At 37.8% G+C, this 27,961-nt stretch overlaps 2 protein-coding genes across 3 annotated transcripts in view; one reads left to right on the top strand and one right to left on the bottom strand.

Moving 5' to 3' along the window:
* Positions 1-27,961, top strand: part of SEC24D (SEC24 homolog D, COPII component) — a 157,151-nt gene that overhangs the window by 65,817 nt on the left and 63,373 nt on the right. Inside the window, exons 2-4 of the mRNA XM_021554979.4 lie at positions 16,372-16,432; positions 24,121-24,214; positions 26,718-26,788. The gene's annotated coding sequence lies outside the window, so the exon portion shown is untranslated. The remainder of the gene's footprint in view (positions 1-16,371; positions 16,433-24,120; positions 24,215-26,717; positions 26,789-27,961) is intronic.
* Positions 1-27,961, bottom strand: part of SYNPO2 (synaptopodin 2) — a 78,677-nt gene that overhangs the window by 43,685 nt on the left and 7,031 nt on the right. The gene's annotated exons all lie outside the window — the stretch shown is intronic.

The raw sequence follows: 27,961 nt of genomic DNA on the forward strand, positions 1-27,961 counted from the left end.
TTTATTAAAAGTAGGGTAGTGGAATTTGGTCCGTTTTGATAATTACTGATTTTTTTTGCTCCTATTACTAAGGTGTACACACACATGCTGTGCCCTTTGTACAATGCAATATAATGTAGCTTGACTTTAATGAGATAATAACAAAGACCTTCACGGTAATTGGGTCTTATTTAGTGGAAAGCTTTTCCACCAGTGCAAAGTTTAATTGTGCTTGTCAGGTGAGACTGCTATTTTCTGATTAAAGGTTTCCCAATCAGCTGGTGTTACAGCTGAAGTTAATCTGGTTCCCGGCTGCCCTGTGCTTGTCTCAAACACCAGAGGGCAGTAAATCCCCGCCTAAGGAAAATGAAAAGGCCAGCTCCTAGAAGAATTATCATTTCTTTTCTATACAATCCCTCTTCCTAGTCATTCCCCATCACAAATGGCCACTGTAGGGCATACCCAAAGTAAATTACAATAAATCACATGCATAGTTATCATGATGTGTTGTTGGTTTGTTTTGGGTTTTTTGTTTTATTTTTGTTTGGTTTTGTATTTTTTGGGCTTTTTATTAGTTTTTGTTGCTGTTGTTTTGGTTTGTTTGGTTTTGGTTTTGTTTTTGGTTTTTTTTTTTCTTTACTTAATAGACCCAATACAGGCACAATTCGATAAATTAAAATGGTTTTATAACTAAGTGTAACTTGCAGACCAGAGCACTGTTTGCTAAGCTGCATATGTTGTTGTCTTGATATATTGTAAAAGGGAGCAGAGAACAAGGACAAGGGAAAAAGAAAAGAAGATAAGGTCAAAATTAGGATTCGGGGAAAGGAGTACTACAACCACAAAAAATATTAGCTGAAGCTACAGTAGTGGGTGGCTTTTTTATCATTTTCCATGTCTGAATATTTTTGACAGCAGTGAAATATGAACACTAAGATCTGTTCAGATAGGCTAAGGATGTTTAAAAAACCACAAACCACCAAAACACAATCAATCAAAAAACCAGAAAGCTTGGAACTTTCCCTCATTAAAACTCTTTTCTCCCCAAAGCGAATGACTTTAAAATTCAGTTTTGCAAAGAGGAGTGATTTGATGTGAAATATTTGAGCAGCTTTATTAAAAAACATAATTTCTGATGGAGGTAAGCACATTCATATTGCACATTCAAAGTATTGCAAATTCTTCAGTACCATTTTCACATTTGTTAATCTATTTTTACAATCTCTTCAGATTAACAGTAAGAATCACAAGTTTGATCTAGCTGAGATAGGGACATTTTATCTTTTTTTTTTTTATCCTCACTAAGACCATTGTGATAGAGCATCTCTTGTGCTTCTCTGTCTTCTCATGTGTTAGATGATGTGAGAACATGAGGCTTTTCACCAAGTCCCTCTATGCAGGGAAGTATCCCCACAGGATTGAAAATTGGCTGCTATCATTAATGGCAGATCTCCTGTGAGTTTCTGTATTTCCTTACACAAAGCATACCACACTTTATTGCCAGAAGATTCTATCTCTGATTGGAAAACTACTAATGTACTCTGAGACACCAGGGAAGGAGTTGCCTTATAAGCCTTTGAAGGCATTTATCATTATTGTCTGACTTTACAGGATTAGATCCTTGGAAAATGTTGTTTGTTTTTTGGGTTTTTTTTTAAGTAACATTCTACATCCAAGCAGTGTTATAGACTTACGTAAAAGATGTTCTTTTGTTACTCTTTTTCATTAATCGCCCACTGGAGTGAGAGTATATACATATAAATGACTAATGAGAGCCCACAAGGTGTGATTGTTGGCATAGTAAAAGAGCCACATTCATTTTGAATGGCAAGACAAAAAGTGGATTTTTATAATTCGTTAGAGTAACAAAAACTGTTTCACTTGAAAAATGAATTTATAAGTGAGGAAGTGTCCTGTAGACATCAGTTGAGCCACAGAGGTTCTGGGGGATATTTAGTGTGACTCTAAACTGAATAAGGGAAGCCTGGGGCAAGAGGTAGGTGGTAGGATTTATGTTGTCTGTTGGGTTCTTTCCTTAGGAAAGGAGGGAAATGTGATCCTGGGCTATATTAATAGGATAGCTCAATCTGCAGAACATGGGAGGTAATTATTCATCTTTACTTGGTGCTGTGAGTACCCTGTTGAGTTCAGAAAGATGTGGGCAATTTGGAAAGGGTCCAAAGTAGATCAGTAACTATGCTCAAAGAGTTAGAAAGCATGACCTATGAGGAAGCTGGGGAGGAATTTACTGTATTCAGTCTTTCTCTTTTGGAAAAAAACCCCACAAAAACAAGTATAGAGATGGGAGGGAGGACTTAATCTCTTCACAGCAGGAAACTATTATACAGAAAGCAGGAAAATTTTTGATTCTTCTTTGTAAGCTTAAAACACCAAGAAATCAACTTTGCAGTGAAGAAAATGTACGCTTATATATTCAGTATTTTTGAGGACAGTGAAGGATTTTGCTAGGTTATGAGCCTGGAAATTCCTTCACTGGAGGATTTTAGAAGAGTTTAAGCAAATTTCTGTCAGGAATTGCCTATGCTGGTTTAATCCTCTGGACTAGGAGCTGGTTTAATCCTCTGGGCTAGGAGCTGGTTTCAGTGGTTTTGAGTGAAGTTTTACTCTGGCTACAAGTCCTGATTTTTGGTGACTGAGGTATTGTCAAAGCCCCATTGCAAGTGATCATCATGGTAGATACAAGGTATTTAGCTCCAATCAATGGAGCAACCACCCCTGGAGGCTCAAGCAGCCCCACACATCTCTGCTCAATTCTAGCTGGTGCCTTATAACCCCCTAAATAATCTTATGGGAAAGGGGGAAAACCAGGAGCCCGGTCTACAGGACCTGACTGAATGTGCAGTTGCCACAGAACTGAAAAGGCCCCCACAAACATGTCTTGAATGGTGCCCCAAACAGCCTTGGTTCATCTCAGCCATATTTTGATAGGAAGAGTGCCTGCAATATGAATACTTGAAAACACAGACTCACTTTACCTCTATGTCTGAAAAGAAATAACGTAAGAGAAGAGAAATGCATTCCTTTCTGGAATAACTTAGCACAGAACTGAGACTCCATAAGGCCCAGACTGACTTCACTCAAGAGGGCAGCAGCCACAGGAAAGTGTATTATATGATCTCTCATTCTTCTGGGGTCAGTGTAGGAAGCTACAGTCTGTGCTAGAGAGGATTCTGCAATCATTTTGAAAATGTTACTCCACTTACTGGTGACTCTAACAAGGTCTGGTTATTGAAAATAAGACTCCTATAACTCCCAGTGCCTTTATCAGGCAGCTGGACTCATCTGACAAAACAGATTGCAGATCACTTTTGCTGTTGGGAGTGTAACTACCTCCCAAAGTATGGCTGAGATGAGTTAAGTGTCTGGATGACTCAATGAACAAGTGCTTCATTTCTTTCCTGACCCAAGTTCATATCTAATACAGAGAATCTGGAATGTCCTTGATGTCACCCTAATCCCCTGCAGATGCTGGTTCACCTTGCATTTGGAGAACACTTCATTATGAGTCATCTGTATTGAAGAGGGCCTACAACTGAAGAAGAGCAGCTGAGGACAGAAACATTGAGGAGAGAACAGGCACACACACAAAAAACTTCTGGAAGTCTCTTCTTGTTAGTGCATGTATGCAGTGAGATGTAGGAAACCCAAATAATTCCTGGTGTGAGTCATGTAAGGAAATTAACTCTTTGATTTAGCACTGCTGCCTATCCTCTCCATCAATTGCTGCATCCAGACTTGCTCTGGGCATTGTGTCACAACAGCTGTGCTGGCTTCCTATTCAGATTGTCAAGTACCAAAATGGCAGGAGATTTTTTCAAAGACTAGTGACTTGTAGAGAGTCATTGGATGTGTATAAACTATAGCTGCAGTTCTGAGCAATAACTATGGGAATGTTATATACCACCCCTCAAGCATGCACAGGTATGTGTGGACCATGAAATGATAAAATCTTTCCCTACAGTTAATTATGACTCATGTAGAGATTTATGCTTCATCCAGATCTGTTCTCCAGATTTTCCTTAAGGGAAAGTATCTATGTATTTAGAAGCATAGTCTATAACAACAAAAGTTTGCAATGTGCAACATACATTCTTATAAGGCACCAGTCATTTGTCTTTTAATGCTTGCTTGTAGTCCAGCTGGATATCTGTTACTAACATGTTTTCTCAAAATCTCTTGTAATAATGCAGAAATCAAGGGGTTTTTTGATTACTAGCTTGCTTACTGGAGGTTGGCTTAATTATGTCAGTTGCCATTTACAAAGATTGCAGCAGTTCCAAACATGATTAATAAAAAATGAAACTTCTTATACTTGAAGATATACAAAAAAAAAAAAAAAAAAAAAAAAAAATTAAAAAAAAAAAATCACAAAACCAAAAAAAACCCAGTGGAATAGAAGTTCTGTTTCCTGTCCAATTCTGACAGTGGTTTGGTTTTTACTTTTTTATTTATTTTCTAAGCAAATTCTTCTCTGCCTCTGGTCATTATAGTAGCTTAGCATTCAGTGAGATCACCTACAGAAGACCCCTGTTTTTATCAAAGAATCCTCCTGCTTGATGATTATCCTGAATTATTCCTTGCTTTTTGGTACATTACAAAAAGAGGGAATACCTGGAAGCATGCTATGCTGTATGGATTGCACAACCCTCATATGGTTCATTTGCTCTAATTCTGATGCTGAGGAAGGTAAGGAAATGATCAGCTAGCCTGAACATAGACACATACAAGGCACTGGAGCTCACTATTCCTCTTACTTTCAGGGCCCTCAGACTTCTCTTTTCTACACCCTTGCTTCTTGTTTTTCTGTAACTCAACTTTTCCATTCAAAGCACTAATGATTTTCAATTATAATTCTTTTCAGTTATACCAATAGCAAATATGAGAAATTCAAACAAGTTTTGATTACCCTAAAGTATTGTACTTAGAAGAGCTGAGAGTACTGCAGGTTGTGAAGTGAAAAGTTATTCCATTTTTTTCTGGAACAATATTTGTTCTCTGCACTTCATTCCTCTCTGTTTTCACACCCAAATGAAGTAAACTGAGAAACCTTAAACCCAGATATTAAGAAGTTTCCTTACAATTAATACTCTGAATATGTAGCATCTGGTTCTGAGTGTACTAAATTTATGGGAGAAACCATAAATGAGATGACATCTTACATCAGGGCTTTATCTTAGCATAAACAAATAACTCTTGTATTTCTTTTGGAACTCTGCTGTCCCCAGTCAGATATGAGAACAAACAAGACATTAGTTTTATTTCCCAGTACAAAAGTCCCTTAAAGCAATCTACTGGGAAAAGTGGGTCTGGAAACCACTGGCATTGTCTCAGCCTAAGCTATTTGGATTGTAATGAATTAAAAAGGACAAAATTCTAATTTTAGTAGTATTTTAAGTAGGCTTGTGAGAACTGAAAAGAGGATTGCGGTTGCTCATTCTTAATAAAACAACTTTTAGCTGTGGTTTGATTTTTTTTTTTCCCTGAGAAGCAGCTTAGATTATATGAATATTGATTAGGGCATAGGTACACATCTCCCTGCAGATAAGGAGATGATCAAAGAGCATTACCTTTGTGCTACCCCTTTCTATCACACAGTACAGCCTGAAAGAGATGAGTTGCAAGGGCAGTTGCAGGGAGCTTGGCAACCATGATGGTGGTGGTGATCCTGCAGTTTCCTTGAATGTTATCTGCTTCCCCACAGGTAGATTGCACCCAACAAGTAAATGAGATGGCTTATTCCATTCCCTAATAAAGGATAATATGCTGGATTTGGCACACATCTGGAAAAAGCATTGGTTCTTCAGGCTGTATGCATTGCAGGCCCAAGTAACGGCAAGGCAAAAACAGTATCTTTCCACTTATCCTCTGTGTAATGGCAACCATTGTCAACCAGCTGTAGAAAAATGTCCCCTTACTTAGATTTTGCTTGCCAGATCAAACATTTCTACTACTTTTCACTTAACACATCTCTAGTTCTATTTTATTGAATCAGCAGTGTTTCTTTTGTTTAAAAGAACACAACGAAACATTCCTCACTGTTTTTCCTTCTTCTGTTTAGCTGAATTGTGCAGACTTGTTCTGCAAGCACAGATTCAGGGATTTCCAAAAGCTAAAGGTCAGCCTGAAATCTCACAGCATACTTACTGTACAAAAGCCAAGCAAGGAAATGTTCAAAGAGTCTTTGGAGAGCATTATCCTAAAATATAAACTTAGAGTCACGGCAATCCCATGTGCCTCGTGGTCTGTATCTTTTTTTTTTTTTTTTTTTTTAAAAGGATGCTATTAATATGAATTTTCTTATATCCTGAACTCTCAAAATAAAGCAGACTTAAGAGATCATTTTTACAGTTATCCCTTTTTCCACAGAATGTGGCTGTCATGTTTTATGTGACCCTGTATTGACTGTTTTAAACAGATTAGATTGCTGTTTTTATTTAATGGCAAAGTCAGTTATTCTTTTCTGAGACCAGATCTTGCCCTCAAATACCTTCTTTCATGATGTGTTCTTAAGGTAAGCAGATATAAATATTGAACACATACTTTAATGGTCTATAATTACAGTGGATGGTCTTAGCAGTGCTGCCCATCCTATGTAATTCCCTTATCAGGGAACACACTGGGATCTCCCTGGTCTCAAATAGCTGATTTACCCTGATGATAAAGATATTTATTGACATTTTTGCCTGCTTCTTGCAGCTTAAAGCTATCAGGGTGAGTTCCTTTATAAAGTATAGAAAAATATAAGTGCATGAACACCCACACAGATTTTCAGATGACTAATGCTGTTGCTGAAAGGAAAAGACTTCCAACAAATCTGCTTGTAATTGGACCTGACTCAGTGCTGATTCTTCCAAAGCTGGCTAGAAAAATATATACTAATTCCAATCAAAATTGCTCATATTCTGCTGTGAGAGAATTGGAGTTACTGTTTACTATCCTTAATATTCTCCGCAAAAAAATATCAAAATATTGTGAAAACTGTTAAAATAAATGTGTTCTTCCAGTAAGACAGATGAGTGCATCTCAGTAGTATGTGGACCAGGGAAACTGAACAAGGAAAGAAGATCCTCAGGAAACTGTTGCCTAAATATGTCACAAAAAATATGGGATCTAGTTAGTTTGGAAGCCTTGTTCCTTGTGGTGTACTGAAGCTAAATAGCAGGGGAATCCATAAATCGTGTTAAAGAGTGAAGCAAGTTGGAAAACTTTAAAGTCATTTTGTACAGAAGTTCTCTTTAGCTCACTAGTGCTTTGGGTTTTTTGTTTTTTGTTTTTTTTTTTTCCTTAACCTTTTTTCTCTCCAGAAAAGTCAGCTATGAATACACATATAGTATGGGGGAGAGCTTGCAATGGCTACAGTTGGAACAGAATCCACGCCTTGTACAGCAGTTTCACATTCCATTTAGAGACCATAAACTCTTCTTTCCAAACTTTTGTTTTAGCTTCAATCCTGACAATTTTCTATGCTAAACCAAATGCAGTTATCATTGCTGCATTGTTGTGTGTATTTTCCTCTGTAACTTTGCCTTCTGCTGCTCAGCATTGGAAATATCAGTGGTGCAAGGTCTTCTGGAAGGGTTGTGTGGATTTATATCCTCAGCAGTGCTTTTCAGCTCGTGTGTGCAAGGGATTGCTGGGCTTCTGCTCAAGCCCAGCCCTTGAGTTTCCATCATTGCTACCCTACAAGATGAACTGGTGATTGGGAACCAGACCATGCCAGCCCAGCTCTGGGCTGTAGCACTTGTGTAAATCCACAGGATACTCAGGCTCAGCCAGACACCAGGCTGCCAGACCAGGCTCATTCCAGCTCTCTTTGATGTAAAGGCACTGCCTGAACTCTGTAGAAAGTGATACGTGTATAAGATGAGAGCAATAATTTTTAGCGCTTTACATCTATATTGCACTTCTAAAGTTTAACAAAGCTCAGGCTTTTTGTCTCTTTTTTTTTCCTCTGTGCAAGACTAAGTTTATTAACTCTTACATTTTATCATTATATATTTTTACCTACATTCTATGGTCTCCTGCTGCTAAAATTCCTTCACTCAGCTTTGTTCTCTTTTAAATTGTTCATTTTTTTAATGTGGATACATTCATTGATATCTTGTAATCTCTTTCTGTATTCAATGTGATATATTTGGTTTTTTAATTATTAAACTTATGTTTCCTAGAAACAAAAAGAGAAAAAGAAAGCAATCATGTCTACATGTGTTGTAGAAGGTGAGAGAAGAGTGGTATGTCTCTGAGCACAGAGTCTCCAGGCAGTTGATATATTCAGTTTGCACTATGTCTACACAAAATTTTTTTCTGGCATAACTACTTTTCCACATTTCCATTTCTAAACCCTATGAATGGATACCAAAACTTGTAGTAGTGGAAACAGCACATCTGCACCTGTCTGGCTCCAGGTTTTAGCAGCAGAAACCTACCTTTTCTATTGTTGTTGTCACTAGGACACAGCATTTCAAGCATTTCCCCAATGGCCTCTGTGAGGCTGCTGTTTGCTTTCTATTCTGTCCCATTCTTGAGTACAGACAGAGGTTTGACACTTGAAATCACTTCAGCAGGTTACAGATAGAACTCAAGTTGTGATTCTCTTGCAAAAGGAAAAAACAAGATCCGTGTGTTTTAGATGCTGAGAGGATTTTTTTGGGGACCAGTATAGCAAATACCACTGGCATTAATTTGTAGAGTCTCATATGGGCTTGTGAAAACCTCCAGTTTTGTGGCAACAGAATCCTTATAAAGAAACTTTTGCTCCTGTTGCCTCTATTTTATGTTTTGCTGCCTTACTGTAACTGTGTAACAGTTCTGAGTGCCATGGTTCAGCCAGCTGCATCAGCATTATGTGAGCCTAAGCAGATAGCTGTTGTATAAATTAATGATGCATATTTATACAAATTATGTGCTTGAGTGCTCTGGTGGGTTATGACTATTGTTAGTTCACATCATGTGCCACTTCTGGCTGAGAGAGTAGATAGGAATCTATGTTTATGAGTTATAGGTTCAGTCCCAAAAGATCTGAAATCTTCCAAGAATTTTAAGAAACCTTGTCCCTCATTACATGAACACAGCATCATTCTCCATGTTTTGCTGGTTGCTTATTTATATCTCCAGATTATAAGCACGTATATTGTTGTTTGTACATTGTACAATTGCTCTATATATAGCTTGTGCAAAGATGTTTGTTCCAGAAGCATAACCGACCCTAATGTTTAAGAAATCAAATATCATGATAAATTAGCTTTTTTTTTACAGATGTTTAAAAGAGGGAGATAGAGGTGACACTTGTCCTTCATTTAATTCTAAACTCTGAAGTATGTGGTTTTTATAGCTTCACATTTCAAGGTCATAAGCATGGCTGTGAAAACTTAAATTTTGCTTTCTCTATGTCCATGTAAAGAGCTTATATGCTTGGTAATTGAATTTAAATGAACTAATACCAATCTCCTTGCAAAATTATGTTAAAATTTCTCTGTTTCACTTAGTTCCACATGAAAACTGAAGAAACAACAAAGCAATTTCATGCTTATTTGAAACTGAGCAAAGTTCCTCTGAACTTGCTTATTTGTGAAAAGGTTTGCACTACTCTATGAAATGCAGTGCTGAAGTCTGTTATGGATATTTGGCATTCCTTCAGGTGATCCCCACAGGAACATTTGCTTCCTACAGAAAGTGAAACCACAATTTAAAAAGCAGTATTCAATTACTTTTCTGGTTTCAAGGTCCTTTTTAATTTTTTTTTAATCTGGAATGTAATGTTTAGGCAAGATTACAAGCTCTGATGGAAAATTAGTAAGGCTGAATTACTTTTTGGGGCTCATAAAGGGTTTCTGTCTCATAATTCAATGAACAGAAGTATTTCTGCAGCCAGAATTTTAACTATTAGAGGATCAACTGATTTTTCTTAAAGTATTTTAACTGTAGGGGCTGCTTTATGCTTAGGATTTATTATATGAGGAATTTGCTTTTAACCTTGGGAATGATTAGTACTTCACAACTGAGAAAACATCAACACACCTAGGGACAGAAGGTAAACCAGAAAGTTTCTGTTTTGATGTCTTATCTATTAAATCTTCTGTTTGCATTTCCTTATTTAAGGAAAAGTTTTACAACTTTTGCAAGCAGGTGCTCAAGATAATTTCTGTGGCCATGCTTAATATATTCAGAGCATGAAATTTACTCTATGTGCTGTAATAAGTCTACACTGGTTTAGAAATGGCTTCTTATTACAATGGATGCACTGTGAAAGTCATAAAAGCACATAACTGTGTGGTGCTCTCAAAAAAAACCCAATCTGCATTAGTTTGCTAACCAGAAGCCAGAAACAGTGAGTAGATTTTAGAAATTAGATACTATCCTATTAGAGGATCACTCACACAATATTTCATATCTTTTATACCCACTCTGGGTTCTTCTTGAACATGTTGAACAGTTATGATGGATCGAAGATGAATCTATTATAGGAATCTGCTGACACTTTAGAAATGCTTCATTTATCTATCTGTTAAAGTGCTAGGTGGGACCTCATTTTTCCCAGAAAGAGGAAAGATGGATAAAAAGATGTACATGTGGACAGGAGCAGTATAAAGCTCATTATTCATGAATTTCCACAAGTGTCTGATTGGATTATAGCATCTCCAGTGCAGCTTTAAAAACTTGAATTGACACAAGGTCTGTATGATCACAGCAGCTGCTTTAGAAGGAAAGAAAGGGTGTGGGTATTCAAATGGGAATCACAAAACTATGGTCATGAAAGATCATACCAAGTTGTCATAAACCCTCTGTGAAAGCCTGAGAGAGAAAGACAGGGACCTAACCAATAAGATTTTTGACCTCTAAATGAAAAGAAAACAGCAGCAGAGAAGATAGTGATTGCTCAGAGGGAAAGAGAATTCAATAAGGGTGGTCTTTGTTGGATTTAGGTGCCCGGTGTCACTGTGATAATGTGAATGTGGCCATAGTTTGGCTTGTGTTGAAAAGTCCTGTATCATATTTGTTGATCTTGTCTTAAAATGCAACCATAGCAGTTCCTCACAGCTCCTCTTTAAGGATTTTGCAGTTATTGGTGGTGGCAGTTGTGTGCTGCCTCCTTTTTTTCCCTTTTTTAAAAATTTTCAATTCCCCAAAGAGCTTTGTGGTTTTGTTCTTGCATTCCATGTTCCTTTCTTTTCCTTCTCCTCTCCATTCTAGCCAGCTACTTTTGGGAGGGACAGGAATAGCCACTGACTTGCAGTACATGATTTCATCTTCTTGTAACCCTAGGGAAGATAATAGGCACTTTACTTCTGTAGAAGGAGAGAACAGGAAATCTTGTCTTGTAGGGAAATATGGTTTTGTTCTTGGATTTAAAATGAAAATTACTCTGTTCCTCATTCAGGAGGAATGCTTGTGATTGTAATAATTGTTCAAAGCTCGAACTGTGAGAGACAGACAAGGTTTAAGAAAATGTGACCAAAATAAAGATGTGTTAGGGTAGTCTTAACGCAGGCTTTTTGTGTGTTTGAGGAAAGCTAGTGCAGGGTTACTAAGATGAACTTGTTTCATGTGGTTTTAATCAAAGCTGGGATGCCTGGAATTAAGGGTCATCACCCTGCGAGGCACCTTGAGAAGAACTGCTGTTTCAAATAAGGCCATTGCTGACATGAATGTGCACTGAAAGTTATGCTTTGTTAGAAACCAGGCATAACAACCAAACCAAACAAAACCAGAAAGAAAACCCACATATCAACAGAATATCTCAATTTGTATTTTACAGTAATTTATAGTACAGAAAAGAAGGAATATTGTTTCTTTGTCCAAGAAAACAAGAAATTTAACTTGCTCAGGCACATCTAATATATTACACAGTAATGATTCTGAGCAGTTCTGAGGCCAAACCACACTTGAATAAATTGGCTAGATTTGTTCTTTATTATATCCACTTCACCCTGCTCCCACAACTGGCTGCAGCATGCTCCTTGCCTCTGCTGGCTGCAGCCACAGCCCTGAGCTTGGGCTCATCAATCTGGTCCCACCTGAATGAACACGTGCAAGCGGCTCCTGCATCCTCCACGGTGCTCCCCAATATTCCCAGATCCCAGACTTGGATACAGGGGCAGAAAACCTACCTCACACTCTGCCTGACAGGCTTCACACTGTGCCTGGCTCTGTCATATGCCATAGCCCTTTGCAGAGCCACAGCTCATCAGGTACCATACACTTCTGGTAAGAGCTCGTTTTGGATGTCTCAGAGGTCATGATGCATTGATTTCTATGCACTCTAATAGGGAGGAGATAAAGGTTCATCACAACTCAGCTGATGGTGAAAAATCAAATGTGAGTTCAGTGCCCCAGGAGGCTGCAGGATTTGGATCAGAAGTTAAAGCTGCAGTTGTTTGTCACTGATGCTGGGTGGTAGCAGTATTAATTTTTTTGAAAAAAGAGATGAAGATAACATTAGAAGCCCACAGCTCTGTGGCTTTGGTTTAGGTTTTGCATTTGTTTTAATCTCTTGGCATTATAATTGAGTTGGACACAGACAGCTTAATACAATGCAGTTTTACCAGGTCATGGGCACTTGTTCCCTTGTTGCCTAGATATCCTGAGTACAAATAAACAAAGCATTCAAGGTAGGCATAGTTCTGGATGGGGAGAAGGGCTTAAATGTTGTTCTGTAAGACTTAACTAAGCAGATGAAAATAGGTTCTGACACATTTATCCTGGGCTTTTCTGGCACAGAGCTAGCCTTGTTTTTTGGACAAAAATCATGTCAAATTCATATTAGGATAAAAAAAAAGAACTCATCTGAGGAGAAAAACTCAGAGGTGCAGTAGCATATGACAGCCCTCTGTGTGATGCTGCACCAAAGTCTACTTGTCCAGTTACTTAGAAAAGAGGATTGTTGAATGTCTCCATGGGGACTGGACCCATCTCCCCCACAGTGGCCACAGGAGATCTAACATCACAGCTACCAGTAGGGCTTCATAAAGAAATTCCAATGTGCCTGAAATTTCTAGTTACCTCTCTTGACACAAAAGATTTAATGATGAAGGACTATCATAAAAGAAGGAGGCAGAGCAATTGTCTAGATGTAGCCAAAAGGTAGGTGCACATTTAGGGTCATTTGAATTTGAATCTCTAGTAATCTTAAATTGAAAATTTAGATTTATGTAATGCAGGGGACAGAGAAAACAGAAGAAAATACCAAACACTTTTCCTGTGTTTCCACTTATTAAGGAAGGGAGCCCCAGTGCCCACTGTTGAGGAATGGGATAGTGTGGGCCTGAATTGTACTGTGTAGCATAATGTTCTTAAAGAAACCCATAAACCACTGCAGAGCACACCTGAGGTCTCTTGTTTTCCAAATTTAGCTGCACAAGAGGAACTGCTACTTTTTTTCACCCAAACTTTGAATACAATCCAGTCTTTCCAAGCTTCATGCTTAGAACATTTATGTTGTGTGAGAATTTGATAAGCTGTCTTGAAATTTATGTACCTTACTATTTTGTGTACAAATTTAGCAAATCAGCAATACTAGCAAATTCTACCTGAAAGGTACTAGCAAAAGACTTCTTCCTTTAGGAGCCTAACAGATCCTTTGCAATCCTCCTTATGAACAAGCAGTGAAGCAGCATTTGTGTCTGTGTTCTCCTACTGCACTTGGAATGAAGCTTATTGTCATTTTAGATCAGCTTGCAGTTACGTTATCAAACCCAAACAAAGAAATCTAGACAAAAAAATTTCCTAAATAGGACAAGATGGTTGCATGGCCAATGCTCTAAAATTCAGCATGCAGTAGACTGCCAGAACATGAGTATATTTTTGATTTTCCTTCTGCCTGCCAAGCCTAGTTAAATATTGAAGCATAATAGCAATATCATCCTGTAAAAGGATGTTGCTATTTGCAAGCATCTATAGGTGATTTTTGCTGGGAACTGGCAACTTCTGTATTTCATATCAACACTTTCAAAGACATGTTTGGCTGATGGTTATTTGAATGCGTAACATGTAAACTATTCAATATTTCATCTGTATACTGTTCTGTTTTGGGACATCCTATCTATAGGGCCATAAAATTTCTTTCATGACTGTCCCCGATGCTCTTTTCATTTGGGGTTTATTTTTAGTGTGAGGAGTAGAAGTAATACTAGGATTTTTCTACAAGAGCCTTAACCTTAATGAAAGACAAAAACACCCCAAATAAATTTGGCATGTCTTCAAAGCTCTCTCAGCAGTACAGATGTCTTCTTGTTCTATAGTCCAAACAGTCTTCTTAGATGCCCCCACCTGCTGGCTGAAGTAAATTTGCTCAGCTGCATAGATGAGAAAGAATTTCATACTGAGTATGTTTGAAGGCTTGTGAACCAAGTTTAATTACTGTCATGATCATTTACATCTTCTTGTGCACACAGTGTTTGTAATGAAGCAGTTAATACATTTTAGTTACTGTTCTTTCCTGTTTGATAACCCTCACAATCCCTGACTGAACTTTTGTACTCATCATGCATCAGGGCTTCCCAGTACCTTCACCTGGAATGGTTTATTTCAAACCTGTCTGTTGAGCTCCCTTCCTTAAAACACCTGACAGATGAAGGAATGGGAAATGTCAGGAGAGACATGTGTATGGCATTAAACAGGGGGAAGCATAGTAGAGCTGTTTCCTGTGGTATAAATGGCCAAAGAGATGACCCTAAGAGCCACCTGATGTTAGAATTGATGTAGTTGATGTATATGGAAGGATTTAGAAGAAAAGGACCAGAAAACCAAGGAGAAAGCAGAAGAAAATAGGGTCCAGATTAGGAGTTAGGTTAGACTAAGCAATACAAGGTGTTTGAAGACAGCTTTTTAGACCAAGGTAATTTAGAAGTGGATAATTCAAGGGTGGAAGTTGTGTGCTCAGGTCTCTGTGCAAAAGGAAATCAGAGGAGCACACTATGGGTATCAGAGCACATGGAGGGATGAGGGACAGTGAGACTTTAAATGGGGCTTTGACTGCAAAATGTGTTCAGAACTGATCCACTTAACAACTCAGATGTGATAAAGGCAGGTTTGCAGGTAAGAACAGTAGTTGGAAACCCAAGTCCTATTTCCAGAAAAAGCTGTATCTGACTCATGAATTTAGGCCTGGCCTGCAGTGTGGGACTATTCTGTGTTGATTCATAACTCATCCCTGCACCTCATCAGCTCTTTGTAACTGCTGCAATAATTACTGCAACCAGCTCTTCCAATAGCACCCTTCAACATGTTGCATTGCCATTAATCAGTGCTGCTGATCACATCAATATGAACACTAAACTTTATGTTTCTAAAATGAGTTTGCTGGAGCAGTCTTGGGTCCAAGTTAAGAATTGGGTCCTGGCATCCAAATGCCTCAAAATAAATAAGCACAAAATATTACAGAATTCTCACCTGCATTGCAGGAGTTTAAAATGAGTCAATCTAGGAAATCTGAGTAATATTTCTGACTTTTTGGTTTGTACCCCATCTTTAGCTCCATTAGAGTACACTTTTATTATAGAACCTCTTGTCACCCTTGTTCTGTCCATCAGGCTATTTTCTTTCAGAAGTAATTATTGCAGTTATACAACAAGGTTTGGCTGTGCTTTCTCTTGCAGTTTTGATTTTAGCTATTCCACAGAGCATGCTAAAAATGTTGTTTTAGAACTGTGGCCATATCTTGCATATGTACTGTCAAAAATGGACTAGATTGACATTTAGTAGTTTAGCTCCTGGCAAGAGTTGGATATTTGTCAGCAAGACTGGTCCATAACCAAAAATGGTATTACTTGAAAAAAAAAAATCTTTCAAACAATTTAGATTTCTGCTTCTGAGTGCAAAAAAGCAGGCAAAAGATATTTTATATTGTGAGCATGGAGATTTTCCTCTAGCAAAAGTATCTGATAAGTTTTCTTCCATAAGGGTTGGTTTAAATTTAGGCTTTCAAAATACACCAAGTTGTAATTCTGGTGGTGCTGTGTGTAAATTTGTGTTGCTACGAGTTGAGGCTGCCAACTAATGCATAGGAGAGCTCAGAAACTAAGAGAGTGGAACACTAAGGGGAAGCAGCCACAGCAAAGGGACTTGGGGAAAGGACTTAACTTTCAAGTTGTGTGCTTGACCTCTGTCAGCCATTTGCTCTGCAGTAGGAAAAATAGAAACTAAACCATTGGCCTTTGCAACTTTGAGAAGGCTGCTTTGCAGGAACTTGTAATTTTCAACCTTTGAAGGAAATGGGAGCTCAGCTGCAAATTCCACAGCAGTTTGAGGTAACATTTTTATGGACTATTACTACAATTTCTTTGGAGTCTTTTTTTCATATACAAAATGTATGTTGCTACCTGTCCTATTATTTTTATAAGATTGTTTCCTTTGTTTCTCATTGTTTTCTTTTAGACAGGAATTCATAATTTGAGAATACCACCTAAAAGCCAAGTTACTTCTTCATCCAACACTTGTAAGTATTTCTGTTGTCTCTGCTGAACATTGTATTATTCCCCTGAATATATGACCTAGCAATCTCTTGCAGTATATGTTCTTCTCATAGCTATTGCTGTGTATCACTACATGTTTTCCACTTTGATTTTTCACTTAGGTACATGTATCTGCAAAAAACTACCATCAAGGAAGTCTAAGCAGTAGGGAAATCCACTCCTGTATTGCTCAAAGAGCCCACTTGCCTCAATTGCAAGCAGCACTTTCTCACACCCAGTTTCTTCCTAAATCTCTGGCTTTAGTATGAAGTGCAGTGGTGGTTATAAATAAATACTAGGTGTTTGCTGGCTGATGAATACCTATACCAGTGCCAAACAAATTAAATCTACAGTCCAGGAAATACTCAGGATGCTTCCTCTTAAATCAAGAAAATCACTCTCATTAAATCAATTAGGTAGCACTTAGAGGAAAATTGATCCAGGATATCTGAAGGCATTAGTAAAGTGTTGGGTTGTTTCTACTCCATTAGGGTTATATCCTGGCCAGTGGTTTGACCAGGACATTTGGAAAATCTCAAGCCATTCTACCAGAGGAGCTGTTGCCCTCTCTGCAGGTGTTCAGCAGGAGTCCTCAGCAGAAGGGGGAAGGAGGGGTTTGCTCACAGTCCTGTTCTCTCATGCTGTTACTGCTGCTTCCCTTTGATCCACAAACCAAGGCAGCAGCTCCTCAATCTCTGTGGGGAAAGCAGTGCCTTGCTGTATCTCTGCCTGCTGTAGATCCTGAAAAATGACCAATGTCAGAGGGGCCAAGGTGGGTCCCTGCCATGTGTGCCAGCCTAAACACAGTCATATCCTCAGCACGTTTGCAACTGTGCAATGCAGTGGCTCATGTTGGAAAGCATGAATAGCTCAATATGGTATAAAGGAATCTGTAAAGGCTCCAATTTCTGTGGTCATAACCCTTTCTGATTTAGGGAAACTGTTTATTTTAATAGTTCACTTAGTTCTACTGATGCACTCTAATTGAATTCAGCAGAATTATTTCCCTGTCTGCTGCCAGCCTTTACCCTCCTGCAGCTCCCTGACAACCAGGTCCAGGGTAGGCCTCTAAAAGAGGCACAGACTCTCTTCTGCAGTCTGTTGAAATATCACCCCCCTCATTATCAGGCAGATCACTATCCAGACTATTGTCAAGAGTGAGCCTCCTGTCCAAGCTGCCCTCCCATTCCCAGCAGCAGGACCCTTCCCAGTGACTTTCTAGGTCCTCACAATGACCAGCACTTTGGGACAGCAGCAGCAACAACAGTTTCACCCACACCTTTTTTAAAATGTAAGATCTATAAAATATGTATATTTCTAAAATCTATTAAAATATCCAAATTCTATAATTTGTCTATCCGCAATCTACTGCAGTGGTAAATTATGGCTTTGCCTGTAGATGTCCCATATAGGTACCTCATAAAACATCAGCAGTGCATGCCTACAATCTACTGTAAAACCTGGGCTAGACTGTAAAGCACAGAGTCATCGTTTCTGGGTTTGCAGAAAGAGCTGAGTGCTTGTGACACATCCATGAGCCTTGTTTGGCCAACCAAATGGTCCAACATGAGCAAGCTGGAAGTGGGGTGAAGAGGGTTTTGAAGCATTTTTCTTTTAAAACTTAGCTTGAAGACTACAGGACATTCTAGATACATTCAGAAGATTCAAATGGAGCTTCCTGGCAGTTTGAAATGTTCAGCATTTTCCTGTAAAATTCCTAGGAATGGGAGTCCAGATTCATCAATAGTCCTGCCAAATTACAGTCATGATTTTGCTCTCCAAATGTGAAACTCCCATTGAAATCACTTGGTCACTTTCTATTAACTTCAGCCTCAGTTGAACTAATCTTAGGAGAAACAATCAGGGAAAAGTTTCATAGTGCTTCAAGGATGAGAGAATAATAACAAAATTTCTACTAGCATTTTGGGAAGTTTTTATATAAATGGACAACATTGGAAATTAAATTTCAAACGAAAACCACATAATAGTCTAAAATGCAAGGGAATGTGGCTTGACTACAAGGGACAAATTCCTTTATATTGTATATACACTTAAGGAGAAAGAAAATATAAATTTTATAAAATTCTCTTGCTAGATTAGCAATATGCAAATAACTAGTGCTGAACTAGGAAAAAAAATTACACTTGCTAAACAGCCAGCATCCCTCACCCAGCTACTGCATGAGCAAGCTTGCACTTTTTCAATGCATGTTCCTAAGATGAGCAGACCACAAATCCTGTTAAAACTTTGCTTTATGAGACATAATCCCAGTTTCTCCCCCTGAAAGGCAGGATACTCAAGAGCTGCAGCACTAAGAGAAGCAGAACTGTAAGTGGAATGCTGAAGACATGATTTCATTTATAAAACTGTAAAAAACTAAAATGAGGGTTATAAGGAAAGGATGCTGAATCATAAACATTAACAGAAGTTTTTATGTCCTAACTTTATTATTGTATCCTTTGTGGCATTGCAGGGACGGCAATACAGGGAGTAATACAATAATATTTCCTTGTGACATTTGCAGTCTCTACTGTGCACAGCATTAATGTTGTTTCATTGGAATAATGTTATAATTTTTAACAGTTTAACTGATAGTCTTGGTGTTTGGGGGAATTTCCAAGTACCTGAAGTACATGGGCTGCAGTAGCAAAGTCCCATTATCTGTGCATAGCTGAGTAGGGAATCATTCCCCAGCTCGATGTCTGGTTTTGGCAGCCAGTGATTTGCCTGGTGCATGCAGGAGCTCACTGCCAGACTAGACCAGACCAGAATCAAGTAAATTAAAATTTCCTTAAAAAGGGGGATTTCTGTCTTATCTATAGAACTGAAACTACGGCAGAATGTTTTTGTCTTTCCTGACCTTTCCCCCCTTCCCTTCAAAATACTACAGTATTAGGTTGACTTACAGCGTTCTGAAAAACTTCATATTTTGCTCTTTCAAACTATCCTTATCATGCCCAAAACATAAGATAATTTGGTTTGGTTTTATTAAAATCCTTTCTGAACTTTTTACACTGTAGCTATTCTTCCCAAATGAGTCATACAATAACCATTCCCAGTTTGTAGTCAGTTCTCCAAAGAAGCAGTAGAAAAAAGAAACAACTTCCTTTTAAGGAAATGAGACCTGTTTGTAAAGATAAACCTCTTTCTGTTTCTATTTGAAGACATTCTCCATAACCCAAGAATTGATAGTTATAAAAACACTACCTACTTTATTTGGACTACAAAAACAGTCCTAGCTATAGAACATTGTTTAATTTAGCCTAAAGCATCTGTATATACACTCACACATAAGGGCATTGTAGAAACGACATATGCAACATGTCAAATGAGCAGCAAGTTTACCAGAAATCTGTAAGAAACAGCATGACATGTGTTTGATTTCCTTTCATGTAGTATTTTAAAATTGATTAATTTAAACAAAGGAGTATTTAATATTTATGTGAAATGAAAACAATTCAAGAGTATGTAATTGTATAAGTAAGCTAACAGCAATTTCTTTTAAAGTGCTGTATGGCTCCCAAAAGGAATCATGCTGCTTGAATGCTAGACAATATGTATGCTCTTAGGATTTGGGAAAATATCTGCATGTCATAATTTGCTGTGACAATCCATGAACCTCTGAAAGCCACTGTTATTTTAATAGCAGCTTTGTTGTACTACTCAATTTCTGTCTATAGAAACTGTAACAGGTATTTAAGTGTCCTCACTGGGCATTTTGTTCTCAGACTGTGGGCCTGCCAAGCTTATTCCATTAGCCCTGCAACCAACAAATACCAGTTTCTCTAGTACCACATAAAAAAGATTAAAACATTAAAAACTTGGGGTTTTTTTTCTCCCTGGGGGATGGCATCACTTTGCACTCCAGGACATCCAGAAATGTATTCTGATTTTAATGGAATCTGGAACTCAGGTAAGAATCAGATTCTCGTTGCTGGTACTATAAGGAAAGTTGTATTTCTCAGGAGATCCACAGTGAGTTTTAAAAAGTTGGACTACAGGGATTTTTTAAGATACCTGACATTCTTTTCAAGATACTAATTTTTAAAGTATAAAAGGTGTGATTGTATGCAAATTAAAGTATTTCACTGGATCTGTTACTTATATAGGAAGGTAATAATAGAGTTATAAATTAGTTAAAGGTTGAAGGGGACAAAAACCTGATATTAATTCAGAAACATAAGCAGAGATGAATCGTTAAAATTGTATTGCCATCCATTTATCTCTGAACCCCTGACACTATAGTTTATTAGAGAGGCAGAGACAACAGAATCCTTTGTAACAGGGATTTATGTTACCAGAGGAGCTACAGCAGATTTTTCTGTGTTGTTAAAATAAATTAATCAAAACCAGCAGGGGAGTGTCCTTGAATTACAATGGTTGCATTATTCAGAAACTGTAGATTGAATTTTTAAGGAAATCCAAAAGACATGGAGCTTGGGAGGGAGCCAGTTGGGGTAGTTTTTAATGCTGCTATTTTTGATAATTCTTAATATAAGAATCTGGAGTATTGTTTCAAGCAGACCTTTGGCATACATTTTTTATGCTTTTATTTAATTTTCTTCCTCTGAATTTCTTTTTTTATGTAATAACACGAACATAATATGGCATCTCTCATCCCAGATAGATGCCGAAGTACCTTCATGATCTTTGTCCAAGATCTGTGCCAGCTTTCAGACATTTGCTAAGTCCAAGATGCAGTTCCAGAGACAGAAGGCTGCACATTCATAAAATGCATCAATCCTATAGCAAGACCAGCCCAATGTGCTCCTTCTGGGAGCTGAAGTAATGTTTTCCTAACAAACCTTTCACAGAGGAAAGGGATGCAGGGTATCTGATGCCATTAGATCATAGGCATGAGTTGGAAGTTTGGTTTAAAATATTTTTCAGAAGTGAAATTCCTGCAATAGGTCAGAACATCCAGGTGCACGATTCTTGCTGGGATCAGTGAGGAATGACCTCAGCAGGGAATGGCCACATGCTGAAGGCACAGCATTGACTTTCTGCAACACTGGTTCTGTCAAGGAGGAAGGGCCTTGAAAAACATCACCATTTGAAGTGCTATTATTTATGTTGAGGCACAGCTTTTATTTTTAGCATGGATGTAATTTTAATAAAACCATACTGCTAAACTAAGTATGACAGATAAATATCACTGCTGAATCCCTCAAATGAGTGAAACCTGGACAAAATTCCTACTTGCTTAATTAGTTTAAATTAAATCCTGGTCTCTTCCAAAACTTTGAATCATAGAAATAAAGATTAAGAAACATAACAGGAAAATGCTATGAGACTAAAATAAAAAATATTTTAAAATCTTACTCAGATGTTAGAATAATAATAATTTTAAAGAATTTTCTAAAAATAACAACAAAAGAAAGAAGCACATGCAAATGCATAGGATAATCTTGACTGCATCATACATCTGGAAAATATAAGTGTACATGAAAGAGCTGCTCATTTTGAGGATTTAATTTAATAACTCATCCTGCTCAAGAAGATTAACACATGGCCATAAAAAACCTGCTTGCCATCAGATTTCACCCCAACATGGTCATAGAAAGATTCCAGATAGCCCAAGTGGTATCACTCTAGGATAGCAGCATCCCTTTTAATTTTGTGTGGCTACTGTTGCTCCAAGTTTGCTCCAAGATGTCCTGCATATTTTTCAGCTATTAAATGATGCATCTGACTTGGCTGCACTGTTGTGGAACCTCCAAGTAACCTTACTATGTTTAAACCCTAAACTGTGCCACATCCTCATGACTTGATTTTTAGACTGAAAACTGCATAGGAAAGTAACAAATAACTGCATCTTGTACCAATTAAGAGGCACCTTTTGTAAGTACTTTTCAAATGAAGACTCTGGCAGCTATAGATCCAAAATCCCCCATGTGACGTTTCCCTATGGAAAGTGCATCAACTCCCAGCAAAGGTCAAATACTAAGTTTCAAACAGGAGACAAAAGCAGAAGAGGAAATGGACATCATTACCTTCTCCTCTCACATGCACTGTGCTGCTTTCAGAGCTTATTTGTGAAAGAAAAAAGCAGTCTCAAGGAACATCTGGCATTATGACAGCATAGGGTGAATTTTCCAAGGAGTGTAAAGGAAGCCCCTGGTAATGTCGAAGTCTGCCCTGATCTGCAGCATTTTTCCAAATGCCAAGCACCAACCAAAAGGAGTAGAGGCTAAGAGGAACTTGTGAAGGCACAGGGGTTAACTGAAAAACATTCATGTGAATTGGTTCCATTATTTTGTATTTGTTTCCTGAGCAAGTGCTTCCCAACAATTCAAATTACTAAGTATGTTGAAAATTGATAGGTTGTGTTACTCTTTATCTCATGGCACTGATTTTAGCTTTTCAACAAGTCTTATAGTCAGTTTTCAGCATGCTGGTGATGTAAGGAGTCATTTTAAAACTAACTGAAGATCAGGAGTGCCCTTTTAAGCAACTGAATAGGAATGTGAAAATGTACAGTGCTCTTTTTCACCTAAAAGATGATAAACTGACTCAGATAAGACTTTGCTGACACCCCTTACTAATATTTCTTGGAGAGAAAGCTCCTATTATATGAACTGCAAGTATCTCCTCAAGTTTCTCTGGGAAGCACACTTTTTAAGGATGATGTAGTCTTTAAAAAGATATCAAAGGCCAGCACCTCCATAAATTAAATTCAGTGTTAGAATCAGTGTCCAGTTTCCTTTTCTCTTTATTATTTTGCCCTGAAACTTACCTTTTTCTTATTAACTTATACAATTAATTGAAAAAGCACAGCAAAAGCATTTTAATGTCACTGTGTTGGAGAAGATTGTACATTTCTTTTAACATGGAAGAAACTAGTCAAAATCAGCCAAGTGCAGTTGTGTCAGGATCTGCATTTGAGATACTTCTTTAGGGTGGGACTAAATGTGTTCAAATAATGGAGAAACTAGAGGTACAAAAGGCCTGTGTGAGCCAAGTTAAATGGCCAAAAGGAAACAGAAGCACATGAAAATATCTGGCCTGAGAGCATCTTGCAAATGTGAAACTGAAGAAATCCACAAAAGTTCATGAAAACTTTTAAATTAAACTAAACGGTGCAATTTTTGCTTTAAGGGACATACAGGTATAACATGAATATGAATCCCCATGGATGTGAATTATATTATATGTAAATCCCCATGGGTGAACACTGCTTTCTGTAGTACTACTCTAAAAGAGCATTTTGTAACATATCCTTTCTTCTCATAATGGCCTGATGCAAAGCTATTGGAAGAAGTTTTTTAGTTGTTTATCAGACAAGAGAGGCACTGCATAAGGCTGAGGCAAAAGGTAATTCCTACAGCTGTGAATCACTGGATCTGCATCTGTAACATTTGATCCAGTCACTGGAATAAATTGTATTCCTTGTTCTTGATGGACCATACCTGCCCACAAACATGGCACAATGAATATTTTTCAACCTTTAAAAAAGTATTTGGGCCTAGAGCAGTAAAAGGTTTTGGGGAAAGATTTGGTTTGGCTCTCATTTTAGGTGAGCTCGATTGCCATGGTGTTGCCTACAGCAACACCCAAAAGAGCCAAGAAGAAAGCATTTTCCATAAGAAGAAAGGTTCCTTCCCACCCTTTGCAGATTCAGCTGATTATGCTAAAACATTATCCCATTTCTGCCCGTCTATTTTTATCCCAGAGCCCAGCAGCTGATGAACTGTGCCAGAGTTTAATTCTTCAGCACTGGACGATGCAGGAATCCAGAGGCCTGAATGCAAGTCTGATTTGAACAGGTCAGTGCATCTTTAGTTTTTGCCTAAGTCAATTAGCACCCCATATCAATTTGTGCTAATTCCCAGCCTCTGCAGGCTTTTGCAGACCTCTTATGCAAATCAGGCCTGGAAGCAAACAACCAGTGAGTGACCCAGAAGGCTGGTACGGGGCTGGACACTATTGTTCTCAAGCCATGCATTTCAGTGCTCTGTTTGTTCATAGTGTAACTCTAAAAAAATGACAGGCCACAACCATAACTACCTCCTCAGGCTTAATTATTGCAGCCTTTGTACTGTTCTTGCCAGTGCAGAAAAAGAAGCATTCATGGGTCTTTCACTGCATTAAGATTCATTGGATTGTTTCTCACTGTTCCTGTAAATATAGAGGAAGAAAACTGAAACAGAATGAAAAAGATTTTAAAGTCAAACCCCTTCTGTAGTCACAAATTGTGTCATGAAATCAAAAACTCTTTAGTAACATTATCCTGGGGATGTGGAAACTGGCTTAAAAAATAACATATTTAGGAGCTGCATCAGGATTCTTGAAAGGAAGATTAAACTATGAAAAATTTAGTTACATCACACCTGTACTACTTATCTGTTAATTTTAAACTATTTGAGTTAAAATGGGCTTAAGCTGCCAAACTCAGATAGATTTCCAACACCATGGCTGGTCAATGATGCAGTCTTGGATTTGGTGTACTTCATGTTAGTCTATTCTTAATCAAATTAGTAAAATAAAGATCTAATGTTACAGACTGAAGTCATGACTAAAAGTGAGGGCAGAGAAAGAATAATGAGGGATTTATTAAAAACACCATTTTAATATAGCTCAAAATTTGATTTAAATTGGATGCAAGACCTGGGAGAGTTCTTAGACCTCTAGGGCTCCCAGCTCTGTCTGCTCAGGCTGTCATCATATTGAGCTGCAAGGAACTGAGGTCTGAGATAATATTTTTCATACTCTTTTTAATTATTATTTCGCTGCATGTCATCAATAGTTGTGTGTAATATTACTATTTAATGTTCATAATATGGTGTCAGGTGCAGAAATACTTTTGTTTTCTCTTTAAAGGATTACAACTGCTTCCTTCTTCTGCAATTCTACTGAAATAATTTTTAGTCAGGTTTTTTCTAAGATCAAAATTGTTCCTAACTGTAGTGTTATGAAACCACAACTCAAACCCTAGTACAAATTTATGGAGCCCTCCTTAAGGGGATTACATTTTATTTGTGTGCAGGGACTAATAAGTAGAAGTGAAAGGAAGATTTGGAATTAGTAATTTGATGTTATGATTTTGATTAATTTGATATTCTGTGATTCTAGACTTGGTTTATATACAAATTTTCCTGAGGACATTAATTCTGCTATGTGGTCTGAGTGGAACTGGGCTGAACAATACTTGCAGCTTCAGTAAGAAAACATTAAACCTCTCAGTGAAAACCTCTCCAAGGTAGAACTGTCTTTACATTCACCTATCTATGGTTTTGGGGGTTGTGAAGAGCACCATCTAGTGATAATCAATAATGTCAGTATCATGAAAAGGTGATAAGTCAAAGTGGACTTAAAGGCACACTGCAAATTCATTTACCAAAGGGACTGGGAGGCTCCAAAGGAAAGAGTGTCCTAGTTGTGGTTGTCAAATGTCAGGTACTTTCCCTCAGATACCCCCAAAAATGCACAATGCATCTAAAGACTGACTTTGACTAACAGTATGAATATCATGAGATAACAACTTTAATACTAAAATTTTGTTTCAAAAGCTAATTATGTAATCTTAATGTGCATGCTATAATGAAACTCTCCACTTTTGTTAATGGCTTATTTTATATTCATCAGCATAATATACTTATTCCACTGACTGAAAATTTAGGTGAAACACTTCTAATTTCCTAGATATTCTTTTTTTTTTTTTTGGAAAACCAACAATTCTGAAACTTTGGTCTCTTTTTCTATGAATGATGTCTAACAGCTGCTCCTTCATGAGGATCTTAGGCATTAAATAGTATCACATGTAGGAATTTGCTTAAAACATCCATGCTTAATGATAATTTTTCCTAATTTGAAGGAATTTGCAAGCGAGTCTTACACTATCCATCCTCCAAGTATTATTTCAGCATGCAGAAAGCTCATTATGAATATATGATAATAAAGAAAGCTATTTATCCCTTTCAGATTACTTCCATATGCATCCTCTGTAATTAAATCAGTGGCTAATGCAGCTGGCCTTTGAAGTGATCTCTGCAAAATAGGAAAATGTAATTTGTGGAACAAAATGCTGATCACTCTATTCCAGCCACATCTGTTAAGCTCTAGTAGTTCAGAGATTGCTGTGCTGAGAGAGTTCATGAAAGTAGAAAGTTTCCTATACTCCTTTCAGTCCAAAGGAAGTTCAGTGGAAGTGATGAGCACTATTCTAACCAAATAACAAGGCTTGAAGTTGGAGGCATTTTGCCCACAATTTGCAGTGAATTCACTGAAACTGATGTTTAAGTGAGTAGCTGTAATTCTGTGTTTAAACAGAATACTACAGTGAGAACGGTAACAGAAAGCAGAGCAAGATTTCCTGGCAGAGAAGACAAGGATTGAGAGAGGTAAGTAGGGAGATGACTGTTTCAGTGGTGGTGGATAAATAAAGATGTCAGAACTCATGATGTGAATCCCCTTGATAGCAGCACACCTTGGGAACACCTTCTATTACACAGGTACAGACAACAATTGCAATTACTGTTGCACAGCTCTCCATGGAGATGTTTTTCTTAATGATGACAAGCTGGACCCTTATAGCCTTTCCAGAGGGATGCCAGTTAAACTGTTGGAAACACATCTACAAGATGGGTGTGTCATGGAATTACAGATTTGTCCAGACACACCTGTGCCTGCTGGAAAAGTGTCACCCCCAGCTGCCTGGCACTCCTCTCCCTTTCCTGCTTCCTCTCCTCTCCTGGGAGTTTCTACACTTCAAACCTGACAGATAAACTGCTCATAGGACTGTTGCCCAAGCTGTCAGGCAAAATGAGGTGAGTTAGCAAAGCCCTGAAATCTAAATTGTTTAGGGAATACCATTCATCCAACACAGGTCAGTCTGTTGGCACAGCTAAAGAAAGTGAGAGGGCAGTTACAAGGAGTGCCTTCAACCAGTAAACATTTGCAATGGAGGGATATGTCCACTGTCTAAATTTTTTCCTTAGCTTACACTGCTACATTATCAGTCCTTTAATTAAACCTAGAAGCCTTTAATTAATGGCTTCTAGGTTCTTGTAATGTCAGTCTACTCTGTTCTATTAGCAATCATTTCTTTCTCTTACAAATAAGCAGACTGAAATGCCTTCAGCTCAAGTGAGCACCTTTGTCCTGACACAGACTTCCAAAACAGGTTGGAAAAGAAATATACTAAATAATTGCTAAATAATTTGAATAAAATATACATTATCTAACTGTGTTGTCACAATACTCTGAAGTGTAAGGTGATCTTTTGTTCCTTAGAAGGAAATTATTTCTGCTAGACACAGAAATCTGTACTAAATAGATCCATTGCAAAATCTGCTACACTCTTCCCAATGAGGATTTTTATTCATGATATCTGCTTCCAATTAAATAACTGCACTATATTATACAAACTAAGGCCCAATCCTTTGCCCTTTGAAGTCAATGGCAAAGCTCCCAATGAGTTCATGGGAAAAAAATAACTCCTCTGTTAAGGCTTCCTTTAGGTTTTTAAAACAGAGCTTCAGCTTTGCCACCTTTTGCCTTCAGACAACAAACAT

Source organism: Lonchura striata, chromosome 4, assembly GCF_050655825.1.
Source record: "Lonchura striata isolate lonStrDom1 chromosome 4, ASM5065582v1, whole genome shotgun sequence".
NCBI classification, from domain to species: Eukaryota; Metazoa; Chordata; class Aves; order Passeriformes; family Estrildidae; genus Lonchura; species Lonchura striata.